Below are 19610 nucleotides of genomic sequence, written 5' to 3' on the forward strand. Positions count from 1 at the left end.
TTTGACGAATAACCGCCTGACAAATGGCTGTATCAGTGGTGGCATTTGGTTGTGGCTGCTATTGCTACCAATACCACTGTTGTCACCAGTGCAGGTCACTACCTTAGCGTGGTTTAAGGGTGCCCACTAATATTTTTTTTAATGCTCAGCATACACCTGAAAGATACCCTTAAGTTGTATCTATTAATCAAACACCTATATCTATGTAACTATGTGAAGTGTTTGTCCACTAATCCGATGAATATCCTTCCCACACAAGTTTTGACATTGAGTGAGAAGAGTGGGGCAAACCAAATGACTTTACAGTGGTGTTTCGTTTGTGGATGTTAGGGCTGTAGGGCTGGGCATGTAGGAGATGCAGTCCTCAAACATACTGGACATCAAAGGTAGTGGGGTGGGGGACAAAACAAAAAATTCTTTACTGGAGGATAGTTTCAAAATATATATATGGTGGAGGTGCATGGCTTAGAGGTGATTGTAAGATTGTGGTCCTGATTCTTGGATCAGGTGATGCATTGTACTCTCGAGCAAAACACTTCATTTCACATTGCTCCAGCCCACTCAAATGGGAAAAATGAGTAATTCTGTGACAGAGCAGCATCCCACCAAGGGAAGAATATACATACACCAGAGAAACTAGGAAACCAACACTATGCTCCGTACAAAGTAGTGTGAACTAACAATATATGTATATATATATTATCATCATCATCATTTAACAGCCATTTTCCATACTGGCATGGGCTGGATAGTTTGACAGGAGCCGTCTAGGCAGAAGACTGCACCATGATTCACTGTCTTTTTTGGCATAGTTTTACGGCTGAATGCCCTGCAGAGTGGGCTATATATGTGTGTGTGTGTGGTGTGTGTGTGTGTGTGTGTATGTATATATATACGTACATGTATATATGTGTGTGTGTGTGTGTGTGAGTATATATAAATATGTATGTATATATATGTATATATATATATATATATATATATATATATATATATATATATATATATATATATATATATATATATGTATGGATGTATATGTATATATATGTACATGGTGCTGTGAATAAACTTTTGTCTAAATTATGCAAAAATGAAAATAACACTGACATCTCATTTTAACAGATATATTTACCAAAATTACATAAAAATAGCTTGAAATACTAAATAGTAAATTTATTCAATAAAATTGCTATTGGCTTCAACCATGGCCTCCAGATGACTTCGAAATCTCCTGTAACTCTTCTGGATGGTCTCTTTGTTTAAATTGGTGAATGCTGCCATAATCCTTGCTTTCATTTTATCTTTGGTGCTATAAGGTGTTTTGTTGGTCTCTTGCTCAACTGAACCCCACACATAATAATCAAGAGGGTTGCAGTCTGGAGAGTTAGGTGGCCAGATGTTAGGAGTGATGTGGTCGCAGAAATTGTCTGACAGCCATGACTGGCTTCTCTTGCTTGTGTGGCATTGTGCAGAGTCCTGTTGCCAGGCATAGAGTCTTCCAGCAGCCACCCTCTTAACCCAGGCACTTGATGTAGGCATCTGTATTGTGTATGAGGTCGTATGGAAAGATGAATGGAGGCATAACATCCCCATCACTAGTGATCACTCCAAACAACATGATGTTGAGTAGATGTTTGATTTTTATTAATCTCAGTACATGTTTTGGGGACATGACAAACACTCAGATTGACACTCAAACACTCTTAAATGTTCATATTGGAGCTTCCAGTGCGAATACCAAGCAGTACAACATATCATTTCCAAAATTTCTGGCAGAGTAAATTGTGTCATGGTGCTGTTTTTTTCACAGATGGTGCCCAACTGACCCTACAATACTGTGTAGTTGACAAAATCAAAAACAAACAATATGAAGTGGTTACAATTTACCCATGAACTATTGAAAAATCTGCAGTTACCCTATCCAAATTACAAGTTCAGGTTTATACCTGTAATTATTAGGGCCCTGGTATATGTAACACACTATCTAAATACCAATCTTAAGAAATTAGGCTTCCCAAAATCAGAAAGGAGAAAGCTAATTCGAAGACTACAGTTCCAATCCATCACTGGAACTGTAAAAATCTGTAAAACTTTCCATAAGTTTATCATTTAAATATATATGATCATGTCTAAATATGCAACTATATGCATGAGAATACATACATAATGCAAAATATAGAAATCTGCACACATACATACATACATACATACAAGCAAAAAAAAACCCTGTTGTTGATGTTAAATTCCAATGAAGGAGCCTTGAATCTAGGTTAGAAACTGGCTCTTTCTTTATTGGCAAGAAATCTAGAAATAAAACTGAACAATGTCATACATACATACATACATACGTACATACATACATACAACATACATACATACGTACATACATGCATGCATGCATGCATACATACATACATACATATATACATACATACATACATACATACATACATACATACATACATACGTATATGCATACATATGTGCATATATGTATATATATACACACACACACATATACATATATATGTATGTATATATATATACATATTTATATACACATGAATATATATCTTTATCTCATTCACTCACACATGAATATGCATGTGTGAATATATGCATATTCATGTGTGTGTGTATTTGCAACCATGTACATTTATATGCATAGTTGCATATATGTAAATGTAAGTGAAGGAATATATGCATGTATGTACATATGCATACATACATATTACATATGTGCATGCATGCATGCATGCATACATGCATACATACATATATACATACACACATACATACGTACATACATACATACATACATACATACATACATACATACATACATACATACATACATACATTTGTATGCACTCATACACAGACAAACACACATGTATACACACATTTATTCCTATTCATATAAATACACCTATGCACCGTTTATTGGAGTTTTGCCAGTGGTAGGTTAAAATTTAAGGAGCAAAATTTCATTATCAGATCGTCTTTTCAACATTTCAACTCCTTCTACCATAGATTATAGAATATTAATGTGTTAGTGAGAAGATTAATTCAAGTAAAGTAGAAATTATAGCTGTAAGCAAGTTATATTTCAGTTTAATTTTATAAGAAATTTCATGCCTTATATATGGTTAAATTCAGAGATTTAACTTGAGTAATTTGGTGAGGATTTTTTTTTTTTTTTTTTATGTTAGTAGCAATAATGGTTTGAAGATTGTATTCCAGTATAGCAGACTATGCCATGACGGCTAGCTCACACTAAAGAAATAAAATAGTGTGCAAGTTACATCATCTCAAGCATTATCATTTGAATTACATTAAATTTACTGAAAAAAATTATAATATAAAATGAAATATTACAACTTGAGAAATATTTTCTTTTCATAAAGAAACATTAAATTAGAATGGAAATTTTATAGTCATTTTATGAGCAAGGACATCTTATTAATTTAATAAAAGCTTCTTATTTCTTTCTATCCACTTTTTTTTCATTCACAAAGTAGCCTCTCTGTTTTTAGATGAGCCAGTGAAGAAACGTCTGTGTGGGTGATGTATCAGCCAGAAATTACAACTAAAACTGCCCTCAAATTACACATCATCATCTTAAGAAAGGAAGGATGCATTGAAGACTGTAGACATAGATATACAAAATGAAGAGATGATTATGGCTGGAATGACTAAAAGTTTTGGCTTGATCAATCAAGGCTGACTTGGGATTAAAAAAAGACACTGTTTCTAGATATAGCTCCCCTATGATAAAGAAATATGATGTTTTTCCAGATGCGATTTCAAATCAAGTAAGATTTTTCTAAGATCTTGAGAATAATTTAATTTCGAAAAGTTGTTTTCATATATTTTAGAGAAAAAAAAATAACTGAGAAAAATTACTTAGATGCACCATCTGCAATAAAAATAATAGCCAAGGTAGTTTTACCATATTTAATGCCATGAGTCTTAATGAACTAATTAGGAATAATTATGCTGTGAGGAAAAGACTATTAATCAATGACCAAGGCAATGTGATTAAGAAGTTTGCTTCACACCTGTGTAGTTTTGAGTTCAGTTTCTCTGCATTGTACTCTTATTGTTATATATTATTACCTTTGGCCAACCAATGCCTTGTGAATGAATTTGGTAGGCAGAAACAGTGAGAAAACCTGTTTTGTGTGTGTGTGTGTGTGCGCACGCACTTGTGTGTGTATGTGTTTACATGTGTATCTTCACCACCAGACCAATAGTATTAGTTTGTTTGTGTCTCTGTAACTTAACAGTTCAGCAAAAAGACTAACAGAATAAGTACTACTCTTCAAAAATTAGTACTAGGATCTCTTTGTTCAACTAAATCTTTTAAGATGGTATCCTAACATGAAACAAGTAAAAGAATAAAATAATATTCTGGCAAATGTGGGAGACAACCCCAGGCATGTTTTAATGTTATTAAATTTCCTCAGTGAAGCATAGATTTCACTGTACTTGCCAAAGTATTTTTTTTTTGTTAGTTTCTCTGCTGTTCTTACAAAAGTATTAAGCTGTCTAAAGACACTTGTAACACTCAGGTAGTGAAAAATGACATCAACTAGAAAATCATACCACATCACAGATTAGGCTTGGGAAGAGTCTTATCACCGCTATGAGAGTTATAAGAGATTAGACAGATAAATACATAGGAAATAAATCAATCGATAAAAAGAATTAAAGACAAGATAATTCGGAAAGTTATAGTTTAAAGTTTACCAGAGTCTACGATATTGCAAACATTCAGAATATGTTTAGAGGATCCCAATCTGTTGCAGGTGAAGATGCTTAGTGTAATGGTTAAGGTTTTGAACTAAAGATTAGTAGATCATAGGTTCAATTTTTGAACTGGGCAGCACATTGAGTTCTTGAGCAAGACTCTTGTTTTTGTGTTGCACCACTAAACTCGGCAGAAAATGAATGCAAGTGATACTTGGGGATTAGCCCTGTAGCTGATTGGTGTTCTGGTCAATGGGAAGTTTTATATACTAAATTAGTCTCCACCACTTTTTGTCTATGGACCCCTTTGATTCCTATTTAATTTTACTGGTCCCACATAGCCATTCAATTTGTGTAAAAAAACATCCTACTGTATTTTATAATTAAATATTATTAGGAAAATAATTTGTGTATTGTAGAAGTATAAGAAATTTATTGCACATAAATTTTAACAAAATTTTATATAGGGTCATGTAGACCCCAGTAGAGAACCACTAATCTAAACCTTAAATATCTTGACAATTTGGATATGATCTGATTACATGAGGCTGTTTGCTTGAGGCAAACTATTTTTACTTTGTTGAAAGCATTCAGACCAGATTTCAAGATTGCAAGATTGAGAGAAACCTGATACCTTAATCTGTTGCTTCCTAATATCTCATTGTTTTTTTAGCTTTTTTTAAAAAAAAATTTCCTACTTCTTACTCCAATCTATTAGCCATTGAGATTCTGCAAAGGTCATGTGTACTGATTAAATCATAAAAGTTTTATTTTCTTTAAAAATTCAAACTTAAGTGATAATCCCAAAAACAGGTACTTCATTTGTTATTATCAACGAAGTATATTTGCTTGTAATGTTTACAACAATGCAAGCCCAGAAATCGAAATATATTAATAAATTTTCAATGTGTCATGATGTAGAAAATGATGAAGTGATAAGAATGTTAGCAGTTATAAATTAATTGAACTTAAACTACCGGAAGAAATACAAGTGCTATCAATATCAGGCATAACAACAATAACTTAGCTCGAAGATGACATTAATGTGCTATGGAATCACAAAGAGCTAACACCAATAACTGATGATGCATTACTTATAGCTGATATAAATTTAACATAAAATGTAAATAACGCACAACATCAATAATCTATGACAACCATGATTTACGGCACCATTATCATTAGGTCAATGACAGCAGTAATAATGATTTCTTAGATTGGTACCATTTTAATAAATCTGGAGAAAGCTGATTGAATTTATGCCCTAGTATATTACTAGTACACCGATATTTATTTTGATCACTGTGGAGGAAGAAAAGAAATGACAAACCCAGCATGGCTTAAACTCAGATCTGCAAGAATCTTTTATTTTTTTTTTTTTTGCTTGTTTCAGTCATTGGCCTGTGGCCTTGCTGGGGTACCACCTTGAAGGGTTTAAGTTGAAAAAAACTAATCCAAGTATATATGTGTGTTTGTGCATGTATATGTGAATCTGTGTATAAATTCATAAACATATATATATATATATATATATATATATATATATATATAGCGTGCTGTGGGCACATAGCAAACACCATCCGATCGTGGCCGTTCGCCAGCCTCATCTGGCACCTGTGTCGGTGGCACATAAAGACACCATCCGAAGACCCGGCAAGACTAGTCGGGCCATAAACCATGGCCCCTACCTGGGACGTAGTCAGTCCACCTGTGCATACCTCCCTTCTTGTGACACTTGTGAAGACCTGTTGAAGCAAGTGAAAATCAAAACAAATCAAAATAGATGAATATCAATGGAATTTGTATCTTTGTGGTACCAGTGCCGGTGGCACACAAGAAAACCATCCGAACGTGGCCGTAGCCAGTACTGCATCGACTGGCCTCCGTGCTGTGGGCACGTAACAAACACCATCCGATCGTGGCCGTTCGCCAGCCTCATCCGGCACCTGTGTCGGTGGCACATAAAAACACCATCCGAAGACCCGGCAAGACTAGGCACTTGTGTCGGTGGCACATAAAAACACCATCCGAAGACCCGGCAAGACTAGTCAGGCCATAATCCGTGGCCCCAACCTGGGACGTAGTCAGTCCACCTGTGCATACCTTCCTTCTTGTGACACTTGTGAAGACCTTTTGAGGCAAGTGAAAGTGAAAATCAAAATAAAATAGATGAACATCAATGGAATTTGTATCTTTATGGTACCAGTGCCGGTGGCACACGAGAAAACCATCCGAACGTGGCCGTAGCCAGTACGGCATCGACTGGCCTCCGTGCTGTGGGCACGTAACAAACACCATCCGATCATGTCCGTTCGCCAGCCTCATCAGGCACCTGTGTCGGTGGCACATAAAAACACCATCTGAAGACCCGGCAAGACTAGTCAGGCCATAACCCGTGGCCCCTACCGGGGACGTAGTCAGTCCGCCTGTGCATACCTTCCTTCTTGTGACACTTGTGAAGACCTGTTGAGGCAAGTGATCAAATCAAAACAAATCAAAATAGATGAACATCAATGGAATTTGTATCTTGTGGTACCAGGGCCGGTGGCACACAAGATAACCATCCGAACATGGCCGTAGCCAGTACCGCATCGACTGGCCTCTGTGCTGTGGGCTCATAACAAACACCATCCGATCGTGGCCGTTCGCCAGCCTCATCTGGCACCTGTGTCGGTGGCACATAAAAACACCATCCGAAGACCCGGCAAGACTAGTCAGGCCATAACCCGTGGCCTCTACCTGGGACGTAGTCAGTCCACCTGTGCATACCTTCCTTCTTGTGACACTTGTGAAGACCTGTTGAGACAAGTGATCAAATCAAATCAAATCAAATCAAAATAGATGAACATCAATGGAATTTGTATCTTTGTGGTACCAGTGCCGGTGGCACACAAGAAAACCATCTGAACATGGCCGTAGACAGTACCGCATCGACTGGCCTCCGTGCTGTGGGCACGTAACAAACACCATCCATCTGGCACCTGTGTCGGAGGCACATAAAAACATCATCCGAAGACCCGGCAAGACTAGTCAGGCCATAACCCGTGGTCCCCTACCTGGGACGTTGTCAGTTCACCTGTGCATACCTTCCTTCCTTCTTGTGACACTTGTGAAGACCTGTTGAGGCAAGTGAAAATCAAATCAAATCAAATCAAAATAGATGAACATCAATGGAATTTGTATCTTTGTGGTACCAGTGCCGGTGGCACACAAGAAAACCATCTGAACATGGCCGTAGACAGTACCGCATCGACTGGCCTCCGTGCTGTGGGCACGTAACAAACACCATCCGATCGTGGCCGTTCGCCAGCCTCATCCGGCACCTGTGTCGGTGGCACATAAAAACACCATCCGAAGACCCGGCAAGACTAGGCACTTGTGTCGGTGGCACATAAAAACACCATCCGAAGACCCGGCAAGACTAGTCAGGCCATAATCCGTGGCCCCAACCTGGGACGTAGTCAGTCCACCTGTGCATACCTTCCTTCTTGTGACACTGTGAAGACCTTTTGAGGCAAGTGAAAGTGAAAATCAAAATAAAATAGATGAACATCAATGGAATTTGTATCTTTATGGTACCAGTGCCGGTGGCACACGAGAAAACCATCCGAACGTGGCCGTAGCCAGTACGGCATCGACTGGCCTCCGTGCTGTGGGCACGTAAAAACACCATCCGATCATGTCCGTTCGCCAGCTCATCAGGCACCTGTGTCGGTGGCACATAAAAACACCATCTGAAGACCCGGCAAGACTAGTCAGGCCATAACCCGTGGCCCCTACCGGGGACGTAGTCAGTCCGCCTGTGCATACCTTCCTTCTTGTGACACTTGTGAAGACCTGTTGAGGCAAGTGATCAAATCAAAACAAATCAAAATAGATGAACATCAATGGAATTTGTATCTTGTGGTACCAGGGCCGGTGGCACACAAGATAACCATCCGAACATGGCCGTAGCCAGTACCGCATCGACTGGCCTCTGTGCTGTGGGCTCATAACAAACACCATCCGATCGTGGCCGTTCGCCAGCCTCATCTGGCACCTGTGTCGGTGGCACATAAAAACACCATCCGAAGACCCGGCAAGACTAGTCAGGCCATAACCCGTGGCCTCTACCTGGGACGTAGTCAGTCCACCTGTGCATACCTTCCTTCTTGTGACACTTGTGAAGACTGTTGAGACAAGTGATCAAATCAAATCAAATCAAATCAAAATAGATGAACATCAATGGAATTTGTATCTTTGTGGTACCAGTGCCGGTGGCACACAAGAAAACCATCTGAACATGGCCGTAGACAGTACCGCATCGACTGGCCTCCGTGCTGTGGGCACGTAACAAACACCATCCATCTGGCACCTGTGTCGGAGGCACATAAAAACATCATCCGAAGACCCGGCAAGACTAGTCAGGCCATAACCCGTGGTCCCCTACCTGGGACGTTGTCAGTTCACCTGTGCATACCTTCCTTCCTTCTTGTGACACTTGTGAAGACCTGTTGAGGCAAGTGAAAATCAAATCAAATCAAATCAAAATAGATGAACATCAATGGAATTTGTATCTTTGTGGTACCAGTGCCGGTGGCACACAAGAAAACCATCCGAACGTGGCCGTAGCCAGTACGGCATCGACTGGCCTCCGTGCTGTGGGCACGTAAGAAACACCATCCGATCGTGGCCGTTCGTCAGCCTCGTCTGGCACCTGTGTCGGTGGCACATAAAAACACCATCCGAGCATGGCCGTTCGCCAGCCTCGCCTGGCACCTGTGTCGGTGGCACATAAAATCACCCACTACACTCTCGGAGTGGTTGACGTTAGGAAGGGCATCCAGCTGTAGAAACACTGCCAGATCTGACTGGCCTGGTGCAGCCTTCGGGCTCCCCAGACCCCAGTTGAACCGTCCAACCCATGCTAGCATGGAAAGCGGACGTTAAATGATGATGATGATGATGATGATGATGATAAATATATGACTGTCTATATTCTGTGCAACTTCCCTCTACATCCCCTACACTTTGAAAATATACATAGCTTTGGTCCTAATTTGCTATCATGTCATAGCATTTCTAAAGCGAGTTGATTGATTACCAACCATCTTCTCCTATAATTATGAAGCCCTTGATTTCAAGAATTAAAAGGAGCTGCAGAACTTATAACTTTAACCATGAGTGTTAATGACTGCAAAATATGCTGAGCAACAGAATTAATTCCAGGTTGCTGTCTCAGCATGTGGGCAAATACAGTAGTAGCAAACGGCTACAGAATAGCTAAGGTGGAATTTGAAACCAAATCCACATTTTTATACATTGTCAAGCAAATCTTCAGTCTGTTGATTTAGCCTTAATGCACTTCCAGATTAATGAGAAAAAGTTGATCTTTTGATATTTCTCAAGTCATTCTTTGATCAATTCTGATTAAGGATGAAGAACCCTATTGTTTAGCTCAACTTACTTTAGTCAGCAAGTTATAAAAACACAAGCAAATAGCTATCTTCTACTTAGTCAATTTACTGAGGACAGACAGCATCTCTGTCAGTATGCTGATCAATACATACAAAGGTAGACCTCTTAATATATTATTCTACCTTGATTGTTTTATTCTGTCTTTCTCTTTAACAGCACAAGGATGAAGCTAGCTCCCACATACAAAGATCATGGAACCAGAGACAAATATTCTACTGCATGCACAAAAAGCTGTGTACACAAACAAACAACCAGATAAGATTGTATATTTCTTATATATTGTAATAACTAATATTATAATCATCTTCAAAGTTGTAATGACATGATAATTGATATATAATAAATGGCCTTATTAATAATCAAGTAACTATTGTTTTCCAATCATTTCTGTTCTACATTATCACATTTAGCCCTTTTGATACCAACCTGCCTGAAGCCAGCCTTGGTTCCATGATACAAACCTTTAAATTAAAATCTTCCATCAAAATTTCAGGTTAATTTATGTTCTAAATACCAGTTTAATTGCGATAATTATTTGTGTAAATTTTTCAGTGTTTTTAAAATTAACTGAAACAAAGTTGGTCTATTTCAACAGTAATATGGTAACGAAAGGGTTAAATATTATCATTACACAGTATATACTCTCTACTGCTCACATATGGATGCAAAATGGTTAAGAAGTTTGTTTTATAATCCTGAGGTCCAAAGTTTAATCGCACTGATTAATGCTTACCCATAATGCTTGGCATTACGGGTAAGTGTCTTGTGTCTTTTACCATTACCTCAGATCAATCTAATGGAAACTAGGAAGACAGAAACTGTGCACAAGCTCATTGAATGGATTGTACATGTCATTCAAAGGTAGTCTTTTCACACTGTGTCATGCTGATCCTGCCTCAGATCTACATTACAGAAACAGGTGTCTGTATAATTCTTATCCACTTCCATGCTAATTCAATGAGCAGATAATCCAAATGGACAAACAACTCAATTGATTTCAATGATGGATCCTCTTTATAGAAATCAACAGAATTCACTAACTCATTACTTTACAATGCTCACAAACTGATGAGAGAGCTTTTAGATGATTCTTCAACCTGCTAGAAATAACAGCTAAATCTGCTATAAATTGCAACCTACTATACACATTAGTAATGTTGTCCAGATACACTATGTCTGAAACAGTTGGAATGCCTTTGATGATTACAGATTTCCTTGACTAAGCAACCACAAAAACAGTGGCAATGATGCACACAAGCTAATGTGAACACTATTGTCTCAAAGATGCCATTTAAACTGCAAGAATAGCAACCTAATTTTTTTCAAAACACACACTACTGTCTTCAGTAAGGAAGATATATTAGATACTGTCTCACTACATCGTGTGGAAAAAAAAAGACAGAATAATCATGGCTGGAATGCTTTGATCAGAGGCCCCCACAACCATGAAAAGTGAAACAGTTTATGGTAAACAGCATATATGGTAAACAGCATATACAAAAAAAAGATGAGATGGTCATGATCAGAGAGCCTTTAATCCTAGGCTTGTTCAGTCAAAGCTGAATTCAGGTTAAACAACAACTGCTTCCAAATATCACTTCCTATGATAACATGCTATATATAGCGCTCTATAGTGTTGTTATAAGTCTTATAATACCTGTCAAATCACCAGTAGCTTCTGTCTGGATTACAGCTCTATATGGTAAGCTTTTGAAGCATTCTTCAATGTTAAAGTTATTCTCCAAAGAATCTAGTAATACCAAGTTAAACTACTGAGATTTAACCCTTTAGCATTTAATCCAGCCATATCCATCCCAAATATTCTACCTGTTTTATGTTAAACTGACTACATCCAACCTCTGAAATTTACTCTCCAATATCATTCTTAAAATATATCAACACGCCATTGAAATCTTGAAGCTACAAAATAACATGTGATTAATTCAAAACAATATGAATAAATGAGTATTATAATTTGACAAAGAAACCTGAATGCAAAAGGGTTAAGTGTTATTGCCAAAGGCAAAGCACAGTATCTGACACATAATTTATATCATTCCATTTGTTCATATCAAACAGGCATAGGCAAGGCTGTGATAGGTGCAAGTGTGGCTATATGGTAAGCAGCTTGCTTCTCAACCAAATGGTTCTGGGTTCAATCCCACTACATGGCACCTTGAGCAAATGTCTTCTGCTATAGCTTTACACTGACCAAAACTTTGTGAGTGGGTTTTGTTGATAGGAACCGAAAGAAGCTCATCATAGATATATCAGCATCATCATCATCATTGTTTAACATCCATTTTCCATGCAGGTATGCATAGGACAGTCTAATAGAAAACTGGTGAGCTGCTGGGTTACATTGAAAGGTTGAAGTTGAATAAACTAATCCAAGTATATATGTATGTTTCTGCATGTGTATATGAATCTGTGAATAAATTCATAAACATATATATATCATCATCATCATCATCATCGTTTAACGTCCGTTTTCCATGCTAATAAATATATATACGACTGTCTATATTCTGTGCAACTTCCCTCTACATCCCCTACACTCTTTGAAAACATTCATAGCTTTGATCATAATTTGCTATTATGTCATAGCATTTCTAAAGAGAGTTGATTGATTACCAAACATCTTCTCCTATATATATTATCAATTATCGCACATACTCAGCATATGCTTTGCTAGTTAAAGCACTTGAAATTCATAGACACACGAGACAACTCAACTTGGATCAAATTCAGGAGTGACAGATCCTGACATTTCACCATTTTGAATTGAATCACCAGTCTATGACTATATATAAGCAGTGTCAGAACTATTTGTTGATGTGCCATTTGCTATATTTTATATATATTAGTGACAATTATAATTCTCCATTTTGGTGAAAAATTGCAAACTGCTCTTTATCTTAATTTTATATATACACATTAGCAAATCGCTAAATCATCCAATAATTTGGATGACAAAAACATAAATACTAAGAGTGAGGCAGGTCTGGAGAAAGTTGAACAATCAAGTGGGCTTAACTGATGAAGCAATGGAAATTGCTGAAACTGTTGGCAGTATTAAGAATTCTCAATCGGCATTTTTTGGGATAACTACAATCTCTGTTAGCATATATGTTTTCATCCATGTGCGTTAAGTACAGCACTAGAGCACTTTAGCTCTTATTTCTAGCTCAATGCAGATGTTTCCTAACACCCTAATCATATTTAGTGTCAATCATAAATCTTTCACCGTGAAATGACTAAGGAAAACAGTCTAATTAAGGGGCATTATAAGCCCCCAACAGAAAAAGGAAGGCTTTCCTATCCACGGGAGAGTTGGACCCACATCCCTTTGTTAATGCGACTAAGTGTGTTACCTTTACACACACACATGCATAGATATATGCATATATATATATATATATATATATGATCAGCTTCTTTCAGTTTCTGTCTAGCAAGTACAGTCACAAGGCTTTGGTTAGAGGAGAAGACACTTGTCCAAGGTACTTCACGTTGGGACTGAATCCAAGAACACATGGTTGAGAATTTTGTTCCTCAGATGTGACAATCTGAGGAACATAAAAGAGAAAAAGAAAACCCTTACCATGAGAATTTCTCTGTTTTTATCACTTATAGGTCTATTTACATCTAGGATGTGAATGTGAATGGAAGAAGCCCAGTAATTAACTGATGTTTTAATTTATTGATCCCGCAAGGATGAAAGGCAAAGTTAAAAGTGACATGATTTGATTATAGAGTTTAAAGCATCATATCTAAATACTATAGCTATGTAGTGGACCTTCTGCTGAATTGCGAACCATTGCTTTTAGATTTTCCCAACTTAAGACTATATTATCACCATAAAAGGCATGGCTATGTGAATATGGCTTGACTAATCATCATTGGCTGACTTGTCATGATTGCCATGTTAAACCTTAAAGTATGTATGTGGGTTTTCTTACCAAATAACTTGATAAAAGGTTCTTGAAAAATTGGTTTATGGTTATAAAAAGCTGGTTAAATTCAACATCAGACTAGATTCCACATGAAACTATACCACTTTACTCAGTGAGTTGGTCTCTTGCTTTCTTTTAGATTTCCGTTTTAACATGCTTATGTATTAGTTATATGCTCAGGTTTTAACTTCAACTAATTTCATCTTCAATAACTAAGAACTAATTTCGTATTACATAGTACATAAGTTGTACTACAGAAGATTCCTCTTGTTCTATAAAATTATTTATATGTATGCAAATAAAAATAAGTAGTGCAGGTTAAATAGAATATATGAAAACACAAATAAATATTAGTGGGGCGTAGATTTTGAAACCACATTAGCTCAGTAACAAGAAATAGGCCACAGTATATCAAGTGATTTGGCCTAATTATTGGCCAATAGTATTTCGACTCTAATTGTTTGTATAATTTCAAACAGAAATTTTCATGAGTTTCTCACTGAAACAGCTATAAATTAAAATGCATACCACAATCTGAGAGGCAACAGAGGTCTACAAAAAAGCAAGTTTCTTGGTCATTGCCTGTTTTAAAGGAATCATTTGTCTACAATGAACACAATTTTTCTGCCTCTCACAACATGACAATATAACTAGCTTTCCTAGCTAACATGTTGTCATATCTTCTATAACAATAAATGCAAAACTCTGTCTGTCTAGGACCCCTGTATCTCAGTCAACATTTGCTCTAGATAGACATACTATACCTTTTTGGAATCAGGATGTCCCTTCATTTGGTTCTTGAACATCCAGCATTGGGATCTGATTTAAAAGCATTTAGGTTGCTATTTCTTGCAGGTAAAGCTTGGCTGATTCACACCATCTTGATTGGTGTATGTCAGATGATGTCAGAGATCAAGGGGGAGATTAATGACATTAGCTTCATTAATTTTACGTTGAGATAAGAACTCTGGGATAAATTGGTCAACAGTTGGAATTTAAATTGGGACTGAAACATTAGAATAATTGCATTACAGAATTAATTCTCATCTCTCCTTAACCTCCGGTCAAACACCACCAGGGCACATAGCCATTATAGTCATGCTATTTAGCTCTCCTTAGTTTTGGGCCACAAGCCCAATTAGCCCTCCACAGGAGCTAGCTTAAAAGTCTGCAAGGAGTGTGGCTTTTAAGCTAGTTAGTAATAAATGCTTATCTAGACACTTCTGGCATGCAGTTTACACTTAGCAAAAACTTCTGTATGATTTAAGTAAGTAAATGCTTTTGTTGAGAATATTGAATGGACTTAGTTTTAATTTGGGTGACAGCAAGAAGCCAAAATCAGTCTTACCAATTATTGAACACCCATTTAATCAAGTTCATTATTATCTTCACACACAGCTTACCCAATATTGTGACCTACCAACAAAGAATTAATGACTTAAAAATTCCGAATTAGAAACGTTTTGTCTGATGCTCTAACAATTCTGCCATTGTTAAACAGAGGCGTTGCTGAAAGCATATTGTACTAAAACATTACATGTGTAAGCCTCCACTCTATATGTGTTTGTTTACATTATTTCTATGTATTTAGTATGCAGAAAACTATTCTAAAGTATTTTCCCTCAGTTGATACTGATAATTGATGTCTATATATTACCTCTATTTCTTTTTAAACTTATCAATTCATTGTCATAACAATTGAGAATATGCTCTGCTGAGGAGATTTTAATAACATCGAAACAGGTTTATTGCTTTCACTTTTAAAGAACTGATCCACATTTAATCGCATCGCCTTTTATTTTTTTGAAAATTTCAATTAACTGTTATTATTGGAGTTACGTGGTTACTTTTTGATCTTAAAAACCCATTGAAGTAGTTTTTATTCACTAATTGCTTTGGTAATCCCATTTAATTAAAGTTTTACAATCGCTATACTACATTTCTGAAATCCTGCTATTATATGCCTCTAGTAGCAGAACGCTTCCTTGATTTTACCCCAGCCCTATTATATATTTATCCCTTTCATAAAGACATCACAGTTGAGAGAATTAATTCCAATATATTGACCGAACCAACATTGAAAGTACCTTACACTCGAATGTTTATTAAACGGTATTATGTTTAAAAGTCTATGATGGAAAATAACCTTTCCTTTAGTGTTATATCTTTTTTAATATGGCGGGGTGAGGGTGGTATATCATCTCCATTTTTGTCTCATTTATTAAGGAAAATGATGAATACAACTGATCAGACCTATCGAACGAATAGAATTCTTTAAATAGATTAATGTCCTGATAAAATAGGTGAGTACGGATGTTTAGGGCATAAGAAAAGCCTTACTCGAAACATCAGAACCACCCACCTTCTTTACGGCACATGAACTCATTTTATATTACAGATTTTAACTGCTTTTTGATATATATATATATATCGTGTATCTACAGATCATCACTAGTTTTTCTTAGATTCTATATTCTTTTCCTTTTACTATCCAAAGAATGATGAAGGCATTCCTCACCACCACACCAGTAATCAAAGTAATAGTGCCGACTGCCTGATGTTATGATTGTGGTGAAGAAGATGCCGTCAAAGCCAGGAATCCTTTGTCGGTTAACGATAAATATCTTAAACAAATATTACATATACCATACATAGTTTTATTGAAATGCACGTACATAATAGCATATTCGCAAAAACCAGAGATTGTTAGTCTCCGGTTAGTTCTCACTGACCAAACCTACAATGATCAAAGACATTCCAGCCATGGCCATCTCGTCTTTCTCTTGGGCAATACTTTTATAGGTATACAATATGTCCCTCTCTTTTAGAGACAATAGTGTATAATTTACGGAAGATGCAGCTGCTATTTCTAGCTGATCGAGTTTCTTTGGTGAAGTTCGGAGAAACTTACCCAGAGTCGATAACATAATCAGTAGGGTCTCGCACCTGATTACCAGATGTAGGTGGGCTAGGAATGTAAGAGATAGAGTGGCTGCATTACATCTCGCAGCCGTCGACACAATCGGAGTAGTCGTAGATAAATACACTTCCTTGAATTCTACTGATGACAGCGGCGATGACAAAAAGAGATCCTTTATACGAGGAAAAATTATCCTCTCTTTCTAGTATAGTTTATTTATAAACAACAAAAACAAACTAAAGCAGAATGTGCGTCTTCAAACACATTGTCTGATGTTTTGTTTGTTTGCTTCCTCGTTGTTATGAAGAAAAAATGATTAAAACAAAACAAAACATCGAGTTCATTTCACTGAAAATGTAAATTAAGATCTAAATTTTATCATTAATCGGAGTATTTGATGTAGTAGATATATCTAAAATGTGTTTTAGTAATAAATAAATGAACAGATATACAAAATGGTAACTTGAACGAAATAAAAACAAAAATGGCATGTAAAGTAATGTACTCGGTAATGTGAAAATGCTGAAAATTTATTAAGAATTTCTATGCTCAAGATATTCAATGAATATCAACAGTATTATTTATGATAAAATTGATTATAATTATTATTACGAAAACTATTTCCCCAGTTGTATTCTTACATTATACTTTAGTCCATCATTTTATTGAAATCACAAGTTGATATAGTTAGCTCCCTTGGACACCGTTATTGAACGAGTTAAAGGAAATCGCCATCTTGCTGTCAACTTTAAGTAAATGGTTTCATTGCAATCGTCGACTTGCATTGTGATTTGAAGTGAGTATCCGAAATAACGTAATTTTCTAAAATATTTACTCTATTCCAAACTAACTCTTATGTACATATATGTATGTTTATACTTTGTATTGTACAGCAGAGAAGAGTTTTACTGCATAATACAGGACGGCGATACTAAAAGTGATTTATGAAAAGCATTTTAATCCGTACTTCGAACAATAGTTTCATTAATATTTTATATATATATATGTATATATACATACACCATGCATTGTATTTGTTAGACAGTTTCTATTTGTCATCAAAATACAGGATTAAAAAGAAAACGGCAAGATGTAGGGACCATTACAACGTCATTCTAAATAAATACTTTTAATAAATTAAGATAGCGATGTGAAATTTATTCAATTCTATTGACTCTTTTTTTTTAAACTTTGGTTCTGATGACAGATTTTATTTCAAGGTCTGGTTTAATGTTGGTGTTAAAAATAAAAGTGTTGTGTTTATACTCGAGAATTGGCGTTACATAAACAGTAACATATACCCTAAACACAATATCCTGAGAGATTATCGAAAGCTTTTACACGTGGGTGGATGTCTGGATAAATATACTTGCTGTTTTCTGTATGCCTGTGTTTAGCAATTTGACGAAATCTTTTTTTTTTTTGGTTAAAGTATTATGATTGCCTGAACGAAATCACCCCCCAAACACTTAGTATTTTGTATGTCACTTGAAGATGACATGCGTAAAAATAATGCCGACTCTGTTGACTTGTACAGGCAAAATGGCCGGCTAGTTTCTAGAGAGAATTGCGTTTTGGTTAAACAAGCAAGCCAAGATATCTTAGTTAATTTCTATGTCGGCACACGTAGTGTTCACGATAGTCAGCAAACTAACTAACTACCTCTGAGTATGAGTTTTGATGTAATTTAGACTGGAACATATTGCGAAATTTGTCTGCTAAACACCATAATAATAGAAATTAGCTTAGCTAAGTTTTTGTAAATCGTATGAAAAACCTGGTAGAAACTTCAACTGAAACATTATTTATACTACTGCTTCGCGACGAATGAAGAACCTAATGAAATTTTGCCGACTTTATTCATAGATTTTTACCTTCGCATATCACTAGCTTACCTTCAGATTCTGTACTTTTCTATTCGCTTTAATGATTATGATAATTATTCTTTCTAATTTCGGCATAAGGCTTGCATTTTGTTTCTAAAGAGAAGGTAGTCTATTAGATTCGACCTCAGTACTCAGCTGGTATTTATTTTATCGATACCTGAAGGATAAATGGCCAAGTCGGCCTAGGTTGAATTTGTACACAGAACGTAAAAAGCCGGAAGAAATGCATTTAAGCATTTTACCCAACGCACTATTCTGCTTACTCGCTACATTTGATAATTCTTTCTAATTTTGGCACAAGGCCAGCAATTTTGAGGGGAGAGGGTAAGTCGATATTTCAACTCCAAAAGGATGAAAGGTACAGTTGACCTCGGCGGGATTTCAACTCAGATGGTAAAGAGCCGGAACAAATGTCACTAAGCATTTATGTTCGATGCGGTAACGATTTTGTCAGCTCGCCACCTTTATAATAACAATCCTTTCCACTACAGTCACAAGGCCTGAAATGTTGAAGGGAGGAGTTAACCTGATTACATTGACCCAGTGTTCAGTTGGTACTTATTTTATCAACCACAAAAGGATGAAAGACAAGGTCGACCTTGGCGTCTTCTGAACTCAGAACGTAAAGAGGGAAGA

At 36.5% G+C, this 19610-nt stretch overlaps 1 protein-coding gene across 1 annotated transcript in view; it reads left to right on the plus strand.

The window, feature by feature from the left end:
* Positions 1-17713: 17713 nt before the first annotated feature.
* The window catches only part of LOC115214435 (ATP-dependent RNA helicase A), a 57539-nt gene continuing 55642 nt past the window's right edge, over positions 17714-19610 (plus strand). Inside the window, exon 1 of the mRNA XM_029783634.2 lies at positions 17714-17884. The gene's annotated coding sequence lies outside the window, so the exon portion shown is untranslated. The remainder of the gene's footprint in view (positions 17885-19610) is intronic.

Source organism: Octopus sinensis, linkage group LG1, assembly GCF_006345805.1.
Source record: "Octopus sinensis linkage group LG1, ASM634580v1, whole genome shotgun sequence".
Taxonomy (NCBI): Eukaryota; Metazoa; Mollusca; class Cephalopoda; order Octopoda; family Octopodidae; genus Octopus; species Octopus sinensis.